The sequence below is a fragment of the Tenrec ecaudatus genome, chromosome 5 (genome assembly GCF_050624435.1).
Source record: "Tenrec ecaudatus isolate mTenEca1 chromosome 5, mTenEca1.hap1, whole genome shotgun sequence".
Classification (NCBI taxonomy): Eukaryota; Metazoa; Chordata; class Mammalia; order Afrosoricida; family Tenrecidae; genus Tenrec; species Tenrec ecaudatus.
Genome location: NC_134534.1, coordinates 122459058 through 122474824, shown reverse-complemented (window position 1 = coordinate 122474824; position 15767 = coordinate 122459058). Strand labels below are relative to the sequence as shown.

Below are 15767 nucleotides of genomic sequence, written 5' to 3'. Positions count from 1 at the left end.
AATTTGGATTGGAATTGACTCAATACCAATAGAGGTTGGTATTATAAAAATATCAAGTTTTCTCTTGGATTAAATGTAGTATAGAAAGCGAGGAAAATCTTTAAGACTCAGATATGATCATGGGAATTTATGTTCCCTGAGATGTGCAAGAATCTAGATTTTTTTTTTTTGGTCTTGAAGATCTTTTTATTTTGGTAACAATTTTATTGGCATTTAATTCACATGCCATACATTGACACGAATCTTTAGTTGTCTGTGTTTATCCATGAGACGAGATGTACTGAGGACAATACCGCCGAATGTAATAGTTCTACATTCCTCTGGCTGAACTTGTCTTTTGTCTCATCAACTATGTTACAATTCCAACAACTGGTTTGGAATTTCTTTTTTTTTAATCGTTTTATTGGGGCTCGTACAATTCTTCTTTTTAAATCATTTTATTGGGGGCTCGTACAATTCTTATCACAATCCATACATATATCCATTGTGTCAAGCACATGTGTACATTTGTTACCCTCATCATTCTCAAGACATTTGCTTTCTACTTGAGCCCTCAGTATCAGCCCCTCAGTTTTCCCTTCCCTTTCCCCCTCCCTCATGAACCCTTGATAATTTATAAATTATTATTGTGTCATATCTTATACTGTCTGACGTCTCCCTTCACCCACTGTTCTGTTGTCCAACCCCAGGGAGGAGGTTATACGTAGATCCTTGTAATCAGTTTCTCCTTTCCAACCCCCTCCCTCGACCCTCCTGGTATCGGCACTCACACCACTGGTCCTGAAGGGATCATCCGCCTTGGATTCCCTGCATTTCCAGTTGCTATCTGTACCAGTGTACATCCTCTGGTCTAGCCAGACTTGTAAGATAGATTTGGGATCATAATAGTGGGGGTGGGGGGAAGAGGAAGCATTTAGGAATTAGAGGAAAGTTGTATTTTTCATCCTTGCTACATTGTACCCTGAGGTGCTATTTTCACACACACACACACACACACACACACACACACACACACACTTTACTCCTTCTCTCTGTCTCTCTGTCTCTCTGTCTCTCTCTCTCTCTCTCTCTCTCTCTCTCTCTTTCTCCTGGACAACTGAAAATACGTGTGAAGTCAGAAGTAAAAATAAATGCCAGTCTGTTCACTCTGAACTGTGTCTGTTTGAACAAGGGGTTTAACTTTCATGATGAACAGTGTAATTATTTATTAAAAAGAGAAAAAAAACACATCATGGGACCTACATCTCCATCACTGTGATGATCAAATATGCTGATCTTTATAAAGTTTCTGGAAGGTGGGTGGGCCTAGGTGAGGCGGAGGTGCCTTTCTCCTGTCCTGGGATGGGCCTTTGATTGCTCTCATACAACTGGTTGTCATGGAGCGAATTTGGGATCCCAGTGACCCTGAGATGTCAATGTAGATCTGTGCTCCACAGAGCCTTTGATGGTGGGCTTCTCAGAAGTGTGTCCCTGAATCTTGCTTCCCACGGGTCTCTGAGTGAATTTTTGATTGGTAGCTGAGCTCAGCAGCCATTTGCAACGCCCAGGGGCTCCTCAACCTCTACGTAAATCTTAATTACTGCCCTCAAATGTTTCACCAGCGGGCAATAAAAAATGTACTGACTGGGAATGAACCACTTTATTTTACAATGCTTTATATTTTTCCTCTGATACTCAGAGTTTCCGCTACAGAATCTTCAACAAGATGAAAATGTGCTTTGTTGTCTCACACAGTTGATGTCACATTACCTCCACATGCCACACTGCATCCTTTTGTCACTTGAAGATGTGGTCTCTCTGAGACACCCCAAATATTCATTTCATTTCCACAAATGTTTGTCGTGCTGGTTAGTCACAGGAAGCACAACTAATTGAAAAGAAACTCTTGAGAGACCTTTTGACTAAAAGGGGGGAAAAAGTGTTAGTGCCCACAGAACAGCAACAAAAACAAAAGCAGGGAATTGTACAAATATTTTCTCTGGTCGTTCAAACACCGCGTACTGAAGTAATTTCTGTCTGAAGATATATAGCTTTCTGAGTTTAAAAAATGCAATGATCTTGTATCTAATAATTTATGTCACATTAGTAAAATTTACTCAGTAATAAAATTCAACATGATGTGGCATTACTTAGAATGAAATTTGCGAAGTTCTGACTTGAGGCCCTTTTTACCCCCCAGCCCCACCCCCGCTCCTTTGCTTGCTTTCTCCTTTCCTTCCTTATCTATTCACTGAGGGTATGAAGTGACCACTGGGTAGCAGAGAAGGAAGTCCCAGGCTCTGCCTTCAGGGAACTAGGTCTAGTTATATCCTCATATAGAGAGCTGAATCATATTCATTATATATATATATATATATATATATATATATATATATATATATATATATATATTACTTGGGGTAAGATGTAGTTGTATTATCTATAATATAACTAATGACTTAACATAATTTATTTTACATTTAACACCTTATCAGTGCTTTAAAGATACTCTACCATTATCCTCTGAGTCAGTACTCATGATAGCTTCATTTTAAAAGTAGAGAAAACTGGGGTAGAAAGAAGCTCATTAATTTACCCTAAATAATCATAGGAAAGCTTACTTTGAATAAATACAATCTGAGCCTAAGCCTAAGCTCTTGAACACTTTGTACTATCAATAATACCCTTTCACTGTATTACTTTAGGCTGTTTAATCTTTGAATGCCTAATTATATTATTTCTTTCACTTCTAGAAATACTCAAAACCTCCATACACATGGACTGGTTAATTGCTCTGGTATTTTGATCTCTCTTACACTATCAAAGTTTCATCATTCAATCATTTTCATCTGTTTCTCTTTTGTTTATTTAGTTTTAATTGTAGGGACTATATAGGCTCAGTAATGAGCAGGCATAAAGATAAGCCATATCTACTACTTCTTTTTAATTACTCTTCTTACCATCATTTTTAAAATAAATCAGTCTATTATAGAAGATAATTTCTAGTCTTACATCTACATTATAAGAAACCAATCAAGCCTTTTATGTATATATTCTTTATCTTTTTCTTTGAAGCCCTACACACTGGGCTCCTAGAAAAGATTGTATCATCTCCTACTCCTTATTTTTTTTTTTTTTAGATAACAAGTTTATTTTTTTTTAAGGCATAGAGACTATAAACAAAGGAAACATGTAATCAGATCAGAACTTCTGCCAAGTGCCATCCGTCCTCGGAGGGCTCTGTCCCGCTCAGGCTGGCCACGTCCGTTCAGTAATCGTCATCCTCATCAGAGTCCATTACTTTTCTTCTGTTGAATTTAACTGTTGTTTTCTTCTCTGTTTCTTGGCTGACTTTTTCAAGAATTTCTATTAAGCCTTGTTCTGATACCTTCCCACTGAGCTGGCCATATCTCGCCATCTGTATAAGGTAATTCTCTACCGTTTTACTCTTCTCGGGCTTCACAAGGGCCAAATTACTTAATCTGGCCCGGGCTGACTGATCCAGAACTTGGGCTAAAATACTGTTTCTCATCTCTGCTTCCCTGTGTTTTGCTTCCTGTTGTGCTGCATCGCCAGGCTCCCCGTGCTTCGCCTGCGCCTGCAGTTCGGCCAGCCTCTGCTTCCTGAGGGCCTCGAGCCCTTCGTCCGCCATGGCACCGCCGCCCGAGTCCCAGCGCCTCGGCACGCCCAGCCACTCGGCGCTCCCCGACCTCCAACTCCTCATTTTTATATAATATATTCTTCCCCAAATACCAAAAAATATATATATTTTCTGAAAGTTTATCATTCTCAGAATAGGAAGCAATTCACTTGCTCTCCATCTATTTTTTAAAGTTTTATACTAATTTTTTCTACCCAAAGAGAAAATGAATCGATTTTTAACTAGGATACTTGAATTATAAATGAATTTGACACCAGAAAATCTTAAAATACCTTCTTCCTCCTACTTGAGCATGCGCATTCCAAATGTATGTCCAGTGTCAAGATTTAGCTATTGCGTGCTTTACAGGATTTGACAACAGTGCTGTGCTTTATTATGTTAGAGCATGTCAGGTTACTGGGTTATGCTAGCAGATACAGTAATACCGTGAACACTGTAACTGAACATTGGAGAGTCCTAAAAGGATAGTGGAATATGAAAGGGATCTAAGTAGATATCTTTGCATGTTGGTGTCATTGTTAGGTGACCTTGATTGGCTTCTGCGTCAATATGATGCTACGTGCAACAGACCAAACACTACCTGGTCCATTATCCCTGCTGACATTGCTGTTTGAGCCCACTGTGGCAGACGTTTTGTCATTAAGTCTTCATCTTCTTCACTCATCCTTTCCTTGATCAAATATCATGTCTTTAAGCAGAACTTGTCCCACTTAATAAGTTGTCCAAGGCATGTGAGATGAAGTCTCTTCATTCTTGCTTCTATAATACTTTCTTGTACTTCTTCCAAAGCAGTTATTTTATTATTAATTATTATTATTAATTCTGATATCCCATGATACTTTGCAGATTTTGTATCAACACCATAATTCAGTATTCAATTATTCTTCAGTTCTTCCTATTGTTTGTTCAGTGTTCACAAGTATATGAGGCGATAGAAACTACAATTTCTTTAGTGTAGTACACTTTAAGGAGGGGAAAAATGAGAAGCTGATACCAAGGGCTCAAGTAGAAAGCAAATGTTTTGAGGATGATGTACAAATGTGCTTGACACACAATGGATGGATATGTGGATTGTGATAAGAGTCGTACGAGCCCCCAATAAAATGATTTTTTTAAATATGTTATTGTCTAAGCAGTTAACTGTCTTTACATAGTCAATAAAAAGCAATAAACACCTTTTTCTTATTCTTTCTTCAGTAAACATCTACCAGCTTTTATATCTTCTGCTCCATGTCCTTACCAAAATCTTGCTTGAATTTCTGGCAGGTCCATATTAATGTAGTATTGCAATTGCTTTTTAATTATCCTCAACAAAATTTTACTTGCAGGTCATATTAATGATATTGTTTAATGATTTCTGCATTCTAATGGATCACTTTTTTAAAATGAACATAAATATGAATCTCTTTCAGCTAATTGGCCAGGTAACTAGTTTCTCATTTTCTTGGTATTGATGTTTAAGCACTTCCAGCAATAGATCTGTGTTGTACAGCACTTAATAAAAGACTTGGAAATTTCATTACAACACAAAAACCTTCAAGTTAAGCAAAATGGCTAAAAAGTGTGGAATAGCAACAGTTTTTCTATTTCTCTATGGTTCCCATAAATGGAAAAAGGAGATTTTTAGGTTGGCATTCAGAATGCTAACCTGATTGTAATGCCTTGTAACACTTAAAGATGGTTTACTTTGAAAGTATATTACATCTGGGAGTTCTGGGAAAGAAATACAGAACTAAAGAATTATTCTTGGTTTCTTTTACCCGTTTCCTCTTTGTTGAGTAGTGTCACCACTTTGTTTTCCAGAATGTTTCAGCCTTAGGCCAAAACAAAGTGTATCTCCACACAGGGACGTATCAATGTGGTGTGAAATGGCTCACACGTCTTGTTTATTTCAGTGTCACTTAATGTGGAAACTTCTTTAAAAGGACTGGAAAGTAGGAAGTAGTGTTTGTCAAAAAGCCAGGAAAAGAGAGATTCATTTATAAAATTAGAAGCTCTAAAGTGGACACTGAGCATTTTGAAGTATTCAAAGGGAAAAGATGAGCCATGTGTGAAGCCTATTTGTCACACATTTAAGGGCACATCATAGGGATGGGACCAGATCCATGTCCTTTTAATAGATGAAGTTATAGTTAGAGAGACAATGTGGGTGATTGGTTTGATAAATGGAGTAGAGTACCACATCGTTTGAAATAAAATTTTATTTTTCAAGAATGGTAAACTAGGAGACAGATCAATACACTTCGGTATAAAAACTGACTTACAGGAACTCAATTTTTTAGCAGAAGAACATGGGGGGATTGGGGGTTCCCTATGAATAAGGACTATAGTGTGGAGGGTATAGGACAAATAAACAGAGAAAGGGGGAGGGAGAGAGGGAGAAAGATGTAAACAAGAAAGCATTTTAGTCCATATGCAATTAATTAGACCCAGAATATCAATAATCCTATGTATTTAGAGCAGACTTATGTTTCATGGGGATTTTAGTGAATGACTTTTTTCCATATGTTTGAAATGAACTTATATGTTGCTAAAGACCCCAAGTCTATTTTAGTCTTGCTTTTACTCCTATTTTAGCCACCCAGACCAATAGCTTGGAAAAAATATCTGGAAAGTAGTTAATACATATAGATCCATGATTTTCTTCTGCTTTTGGCTGGACTTGACTTTCAGCCTATCACTCAGGTGCATTAACTATTCACACAAAATAATTATGTACGTGATCTGATTTTTAATCACTTGGGTTGTGTCTAGGAGCCCTGAGAGCATCATGGGTTATGCGTGGAGCTGCTTATATCCAGGTCTACAGCTTAAAACAAACAGCAAATTCTCGGGAGAAAAATGAAGCTTCCTAGGACTATAAAGGGTTACTATCTTAGGAATCCACAGAGGTATTTCTAATCCTGTTTTACAGGGTCTTTATGATACAGAATTGATTTGATGGCACAGACTGTGATTTTGGTTTGAATCGTGTCTGACAAAACCAGAGAAAAGTTCTTGACAACTTCAAGGAGCCTTCAATAAAGAAGACAAAATACTCACAACTGGACCAATTGCTAACATCATAATAAATGGAGTAAAGACTGAAGTTGCCAATGGTTTTGTCTTGCTTCAATTCACAATCAATGCTCTTGAAAAAGCAGTCAAGAGATTAAAAGATACATTACATTTGGTCACTTGGCTGCTCCAGTCCTCTTTAGAGTGTTGAAAAGCTAGGGTGTAAATTTGAAGTCTAAGGCGTGCCTGACAGAAGCCATGGCATTTGCAATTGCCTCACAGGCATGTGAACGTTGGACATTGAATAAAGAAGACTGAAAATAATTGATGCATTCAAATTGTACTGTCAATGAATACTGAAAATATCATGGACTGATGAGATGGTAAACCAGTCAGTCTTGACAGAAGGATGGCCAGAAAGTTTGCACAGACAGGCTGTCAGGAAAGATGGGTCCCTGGAGAAGAACACCATGCCTCGTAAAGTGGGGGAGCAGTGGAAAAGAGGAAGGCCCTCAGGGAGATGGATTGATGCAGTGGTTGCAACAAGGGGGTCAGGTGGATAAACCCTTGTGAGAATGGCCCAGGACCATGCAGTGGGTCTCACCTGACTAGTCAGCACCCAACAACAACATAGCATGGAGAGCCAATTTATGCCAATTTAATTTTAACTAAGTTACCAAGTAGACCCCATTTCACATCTAGAAAGCAGCTATGCGTGATATTTAAGTTTATAAGCTCTAAAACCAGACTATCTTATCTCCTTGAATCCTGTGTTAAACATGTAAAAACTTTGCATCCTTTGTTAGTGTTCAGTCTTCCACGAACTCCATTTCCTCAACTGTTAAATTTATATGACAGTGTTATCTATATAATAGGGTTTCTGTGAGGGTTAATAAAAGTGCTTTTTAGAGTGTCTGTCAAAAAGTAGCTATTCTTGCCATATGAATCATTAAAGCTATTTACATCATAACATTAATACAAATAAATAATGAGACTTATTATATTTTCTTTTTATTCAGATTTTAATAACTTACTGTTATGCAGACTCTGCTGCAGGCATGCACATTTTCCTGGTGAACACATTTTTCTCTCCCAGGTTTTCCTGGTGCTGCCTTTCTGGTTCCAGTCCATGAACCCTGAGTACAGGTAGATTTCCTCTGAGTCTACAATAATTGGTAAACCACTGGCCTCCATCTGTGCTAGTGATTGGCACTGCCAGACATGCCCTCTGACTGTGTTCGTCAGGTCTTGGCAGCAAGTGCCCAGCTTCTCTCCTTGATTAGGCTGAGATTCATTCTGACAGCTGCAAAGACACACTCTCCGAACAATTAGATGACATCATACTTCTCATCCTTGGACTTCATTTTAAGTACATTTGGGGGCCCTGTCCCTCCTCTGCCCCTTGGTTGCTCCAGGAGAGAACATATGGGCCACTAATACTTTAAGCTCATTTAAGGGTCATTCTCAGGCACTTCCTGCTGGCCTTTGGAATGAATCCTTGTGTGTGACTTCGTTGTTGCTTATTCTCCTGCCAAATATTTCCTCCAAAACCACACTAAAACCATAGGATCCGATAAGTCACGGTCATCAGAATGGCTTAATGAGCGCAGCCTTGAGAATCAGTGTCTTTTATAACAACCCGCACTGCAGGAGTCACACCTGGGGCACAAGGACAGTCTGGGCAGGTCATCTTTGTGGTTTACAGGAATTTCAACAAGTATTATAGAATTGGAGACCATCTCAGGAGGTATTAGACATTAAGTTAGTTTCTCTTGGGGCAGCGGGGGAAGAACAGATCAAAAATAGAAAGCAGTGACCTGTTGTTCTTCTTGACCTCTTATGGGAAATGAAATTAGAGGCATTCTTGATCTTATATTGGAAATAAAATATTCATTGGATATTTGTATGACTAGCTAATTCAATGGTCTGAGCCTGAAAACAACCAGAAGTACATCATGTTTACACTAGTAGAACTATATTTGAAATATTGAAATATATTTGAAAGTATATCTGAATATTTTAAACAATACATTATTCATAGCATATTCAAGTGAGATGACACACAGCGTAAAATTGTCTTAAGACAATTGAATAATCTTATATATTTTTAATTATTCACTAGAATACAAACTACCAAACTTTAGCATGGTGGTTTTTATCGTTAACAGACCTGTGACTTTGAGCAGTAGTGGCTTCCTTGCATCTGAGCTAAGAGAAATACTATTGTAATCATAAAAGGTGTTGAGAAAAAAGGTGTTCCAAAATTATGCTACAAATGGATGTTATTTAAGTAGAAGTGAAGAAAGAATATATTAAATTATCAGTGGTCTTTTTAACAATGTGCTACCATGACGTCTGATTAAAACCTAACTGATATTAGTGGGGGTGTAGCATACTGGCTGTGTGACATTGAAAGTCAACCCAAAGCTTGTGCACGCCACAACCTCATCCTGTTTCTCATAACATCTTTGAGACAGCTTTGATGAGAACTAAAAAGTAATGACCATAAAATGAAACCTTTCAGTAATAACAGTAAGAGCGAAAAAAACTTTGGATGTTCACTTATTATTCCTGCCAAATAAAGGTCCTGAAATCATTGCTTAACTTTGTTAAGGTTGAGTCTCCTTTGAGGAAGCGATCCTTCACCAGTTGCATTTTGCGGGCCTTACAGTCTAAGAGCTTCGTCATTGGTACATGATCAGACAACACTGCTGTCTGTTAAGGTTTTCAGTGGCTATTTTTTCAGAAATGGACCTCCACCTACATTTTCCTACTCTGTTCTGTAAGCACCACTGAAACCCGTCCGCAATGAGGAACCTTCATGTACGTGGATAACCAATGCTATGGCATCTAGCATCATAGCTGCATGCTAGCCACCACAGTACAACGAATGACAGACAAACACCTGCCATTAGGTGTGGCATTATAAAGAGTCTTTTCCCAGCATTGTATCCCCCAAAGACATGCCAAACATTAGAGGCTATTGGCCAGCATGTGGTGGGAGGTCAGATGCTTAGAGACAGCCTCCCTGAAGGCAGTCAGTTGCCAGACTACTGTCTAGTCCCACCACAGGTAGGGCCCACTCCCTGGTAAGGACCATGGGCTACTTCTCCCTAAAGGTTTAGGGCCATCAGTCTGGACCCTGTAGATGTGGTTTACACCCTACTGATAATGGTTTCTATAGTGAGCCAGAGAACAGGTCAAACCTGTTCAGTGACATCCAGTTAGGCCATTATCATGAATCTAGGGCCTGCCCATCTTGTCACATGGATACACGCCCCCCCCAAGCTATATAAGCCTTGGTAAGCAATAAAGAACTCTTGTAGGCTCCCCCTTCCTTTCCCTGTCCTCGCACCCCTGTTCCTTTCCCCCTTCCCCCCCCCCACCCCTCTCTCCTACCCTCTGGTCTCTCTCTCCAGGTGGACCACAAAGTGAGGCTGAGGTGAGCATGCTACCATGAAATGTGTCTGCCTCTATTATTTCTATCGCTTATGCTCTCTATGACTTTATTATAATCTTTATATATCTCAACCCTACAATTGTGCTTATCAAGCTAGTGATTAGTTGTGGGGGTTGGCCTTCCCCCACAATTCGGTGCCATTGAGTTAGCTGTGACTCAAAGGTACAGCATGTCCAAGAGAATGAAAGACTACCCAGTCTCGTACCAGCCTCGCAGACATTCTTAGATTTGAGTCTATGGCTGCAGCCACTGTGTCAATTCATTTTGTTGAGGGACTTTTTTTTTATTTGCTACCCCTCTACCTTACTAAGCATGATGTACTTTTCCAAAGACTGGCCTCTGCTGATAACAAAAGACGTTACACAAAGTATCAGCCTTCCTGTCCTTGTCTTATTTAGAAGCTTGCCTTACTGTACAGCCCCTCTCTTCTTTCTTTCTTTCTTTCGGTACTTCTTCCCTTAATTTCTTCCCTTTGGGTCTTTCTTGTGGCCTTCCCTCCCTCTCTGCTGTCTGAGCTTGATTTCATTTTCTCCATCATTTTCTATGCTCCTTATTTCAGTTCTTCTTTCCTTAATCCTCTGGTTCTATTGTTCTCTTTGCTGGTGTTAGTTCTTATGTGACCATTTCCTGTGCCATCTTCATGAATACTGATATTTGTTGTGATTATGTGACAATCTAGTTAATTGATAACTTTCAGTCCTCTACTTAACTTGATGCTTTGTCTATCAATTGATATTTCCTGAGAGTGTGTCCGTAGGATGGTTCTCTGGAGTAGCTACACAGATTGGCAATTTGCAGGTTCACTTTGCACAAAGGTACACGTGTCAAACACTTGGAAATAATCCCATGGATATTAAATCCACTCATACCTTTATATACTATCTAAACACTAAAGAGTCCCAATAGTGTAATTATTGATTTTGCTGAGATTTCTTACTTTATGGATAATAAACATTTGAAATATCAAGATTGAGTACTCTCTCTCACTTACTGCCATTGACTCCATTATGACTCAATTCTGATTCACAGTGACCCCATAGGACAGGGTAGAACTTACAGCCCTGAATCACACCATGTTCTTTTTAATTTGATTATAACTTAATAAGTCTGTTAACATTAAGTGAATCTAACAAATACATGCAGCTTATATATTCTTTTTAATCTAACTTTATTACTTAAACTTTCTTACTATGAGAAGACTTAAAGAGGGACTTTATGGAAAAGAACCAAAAGAGAAGGGAATCTCTTTTCCACTTTCTGAATCCCTTTTGTGTAAACAAAGAGTTTTATAATCTCTACTTCTACCCTTTGAAGCCACATCATTGTATTACCAAATGTTAACTTTTTTATTTGTTCTACAGATGATTATATAATTTCATCTATGCCTGTTTTAATAAATAAGTTTTTCTCCCTTTGATGATATTAAATATCATTATCAATATGACTTAAAATTAATCATATGCTATTACCTCTTTCTCTAGTCAATCTTGGTAGATTTAGTATAATACTTAGGCTATATTACAAATTCTATCCAGCTTCAAGTTATTTTAAATTTTATTTTGAAATTCTTCTTTAACTTCAAGTTAAATAAGTTGATGTATTTTCATGTGGTTTCTAGTACTTTCTTTGCATATTTAGTAAAATAAAGTGTATGATAACATCCCATTAGTTTCTGATAACCCCTGTATTCTCATTTCTCCTTGCCTGCTGTGCTTTAGCTAACTAGCAACACTGGCTTCATTTCAAGATCTTGATTTCTTCTGCTTTTCCACATTTATATTTTTAAATTGGTTTTATTGGTATATAATGTATGCATCATACTGTTCAATAGTTCAATAATTTTAAGAAGAGTTAAAATGATCACCATGACCAAATTTATATCATTTTCTTCTTTCTAGTACTTGTGGGGGAAAGGCCAGCCCCCCACAACTAATCGTGGGTTCAATAGGTGCAATTGTATGGTTATTATATATATATGTATATATATACAGATTATAACAAAATCACAGAGAATAAGGAGAAGTAGAAGAAAGATTGAAATAATGGAGTCAGACACATTTCATGGTAGCATGCTCACCTCAGCCCCACTTGGTGGTCCATGTGGGATGGGAGACCCAAGGGCAGGAGAGTGGGGAAGAGGAAGGAGGACAATGGGAAAGGGAACAGGGGAGAAGGACTGGGGGAGAAAAAGGGAGAGCTCTTTATTGCCAGCCAAGGCTTATATATCTTTGGGGAGCATGCAAGCCCATAATTACAGATAAAAACATACATCACAGGAAGGGGTTGTACTATAGGTGATACAGTAATGGGAGGGGGAAACCCTTGGGGGACACATGCTATAGGAAGGGGATGGATTAAGGGTACACATGTGACAAGATGGGAAAATCCTAGATTCAGGAAGGCAGCTTAATTTTGTGTGCTACTGAGCCAGTTTGACCAGTTCTCTGGCTCACTATAGAAACCATTATCAGGAGGGTGTGAACCCCACCAAAGGGACCTAACTGATGGCCTCAAGCCTTTAGGGAGAAGTAGTCCATACAGCAGGGTGTGGGCCCTACCTGTGGTGGGACCAGATGCTAGTCTAAGCATCTGACCTCCCACCATGTGCTGACAACCAGCCTCTGATTTTAGGCATATCCTTGGGGGCGACAAAGCTGGGGAAAAGTCTCTTTATAATCCCATAAGTATTCATTGTTGTTAGCTCCCCATTTCCCTCCAACCTTCCCTACCATGTTCCTAGGTAATTATTAATCCAGCTACTGTCTATATAAATTTATCTATCTTGGATTTCATATACAGAAATCATAAAACAAGAAGCAAACAAACAAATAAAATCAGCCATGACAAAATAAAATAGCGAAAAATCTTAATTTAGAAGAAAGCAAAAAATATCCAAAACTGAAACAACTTTAAAATGGGTTTAAGGCAGGGGTTCGCAACCTGTGGATCATGACCCCTTTGGGGGTGGCCTAATTCATAACAGTAGAAAACTTAGTTTAAAGTAGCAATGAAAATAATTTTATGGTTTGGGGTTCACCACAACATGAGGAACTGTATTAAAGGGTTACAGCTTTAGGAAGGTTGAGAACCACTGGAAGAGATCAAATGGTAAAGTGTTACATGTTAGCCTAATTGCTTCTCTCATATTCAACTTTACAATGCTCTGCGTCTGATAGCAAGGCGATTCAAATCCCTGGACTATGGACCGAGGGAATTCCCCAGAGGTTTAATCCATGTGGGTGACCAGCTTTTTCCCTGCAAAGAATACCTCTCTTGCTCCACCTTACTCTTGTATGGCTGCCTCACATATATCATACACATATTCATTTCTTTCCCTTCACAATACTCATTTAAAATTGCAACAACAACAACAAAAGAAAAAAAACAAGACCAAAAAAGAGAGAAAACAACCCACATAACAACAAAACCATTCTCATTGCTGCCAACCTGTAGCAACACTGCGGAACAAAGTAGGGTTTTCAGGGCTTTTAATCTTTACTACCTTATTTTTTTCCCATGGAGTGCCTGGTGAGTTCAAATGCTGGCCCTTCAGTTTAGTTCAATATATAACCCAGAATAACACTAGGAGTCTCTAATATCCATTAATACTCACAGACATGAGTAGATGCAGACTCATAGCAACCCCATAGGACAGAGCAGAACTGCCCCTGTGGGCTTCTGAAACTGTAACCTGTTTACAAGTTACTAGTACACTGGCTGGTGGGTCAGAACTGTCAACATTGTGTGTAACAGCACAGTGAGTAACCACTGCACCAATAGGGCTCCTTAATATCTTAGTATTCATTAGACAGAGCAAGCTGTTAAATTTCTGTAACAAAGAAACCCCCCAATATTTAAAAATAAATTAAAAAAAAAGAAAACCCCCGATGCAGTACTTTAAACAAGATTAAAATGCATTTATCTCTATTTAATTATCTGGTCCCTGGGTGAAGTAGTTTGCCAATAGACGACCAAACTACAGGTTGATGGTAGAAACTCATTCTGAGTGACCATGGAAGAGCGTTCTTGTGAACTGCTAATGGCTACCATCAAAACCCCAGCAGTGCTGCTCCATAGCACCTGGGGTCACCACATGTCACAATTGACTTCTTAGGTTTGGATCTGGGTTTCTATGTAAGGGTGTAGAGTTGGTGTACCAGATCAACAGTATGTTTGTTCCAGGCAGTCATTTCAGCGCCCAAATAATTGGTGGTTCCTTAATCTTCAACAATTAGCTCCCCGATCTCTTTTGTCATTGGCATTCTAACTTTGGTGGATATGACGAAATGGCAACATTAGACATTACAAATCATTCTTTTCGAATATAAGTGATGGAAATTGTACTCATTATTTTTGCATGCCATTGTGAATGAATATGAGAAGTGTGTTTAATGGTTAGTGTCCTTGCTTAAGCTATACAGGTGCTAAAAAGGAGGAATGGAGAATAACTTTGGGCAGACAAATAACAGTCTCCACTCTAGGACACTATAACAATTTTTATTATATATATTAATATGTGTTATATATAATATATATTGTTTTTAAACAGTCTTCGAAGTTTGTTTGATTTTTTCATAAGATACTATGTTCAATAAGGGAAGGGAACATGCCTGTTTTATTTACCAATATATCTTCAGTGTCAACAAATAGCTGGTACATTCTTTCAACTCTAAATCTCTATGCCTCTTCTATGTTGCAGAAAATTGCATTTCATATACAATCATAAAATTTTTATGTGCAGGAAAGGATCAAGAGCAAGAAAGAAAGGGGGCCGGGGAAACCATTTTATTGCATTGGTTCAGTCCAATAGGATTCCTCATCTCAAACCTTTCCTCTGTAACTTTTCACAGACTCCATAGACACACCAAAGTTGTTATCGTTAATGCAGTTGAGTCAGTTCTGACTCATAGTGACCCAACAAAAAGCCCTAACCACCGTCCAGCCCTGTGCCATCCTCACAGTTGTTGTTATATTTAAGGTCATTGCTGCAGCCACCATGCCAATCGACCTGGTCAGGGGCCTTCCTCTTTTTAATTGTCCCTATGCTTAACCAAGTTTGGTGTCATTCTCCAAGGAATGGTCACTCCTGACAGCATATCCGAAGTTGGATAGATGAAGTAACACCGTTGCTTCTAAGGAGCTCCCTGGTTAAAATTCCTCAAAGACAGATTTGTTGCTTCTTGGGGTCTACAGTACTTTCAATATTCTTCATCAGCCCCATAAATCAAATGCATAATTTTTCTGCAGTGTTTCTTATTCAATGTCCAACTCTCACATGGATATGAGGGGATTGAAAATACGATGGCCAATGGACTTACAAAAAAGTCATAAAGAAAATACCATGGTCAGGTGCATCTTAATCCTCAAAGTAACATCCTTGCTATACAATACTTTAAAGAATTCTTGTCCAGCAGATTTCCCTAATGGAATGTTCCATTTGATCTCTTGACAACTGCATCCATGAGCATTGACTGTGGATCCAAGAAAGATGAAATCCCTGACAACTTTAACCTTTTGTTCATTTATCACGGTGTGTCTGTCCCATTGTCATGCTGTGGTGTCTCTGTGTGGCTGTGATTCAGGAAGCTGTCTCTCTTATTTCAAACACCAGCAGGGTCACCCAAAATGAACAGGTTTCAGCAGAGCTTCCAGACTTAGAACAGACGACAA

At 38.7% G+C, this 15767-nt stretch overlaps 1 protein-coding gene and 1 pseudogene across 1 annotated transcript in view; one reads left to right on the top strand and one right to left on the bottom strand.

Moving 5' to 3' along the window:
• Positions 1 to 15767, top strand: part of CNTN6 (contactin 6) — a 272495-nt gene that overhangs the window by 60207 nt on the left and 196521 nt on the right.
• Positions 3101 to 3687, bottom strand: LOC142448931 (programmed cell death protein 5 pseudogene; annotated as a pseudogene).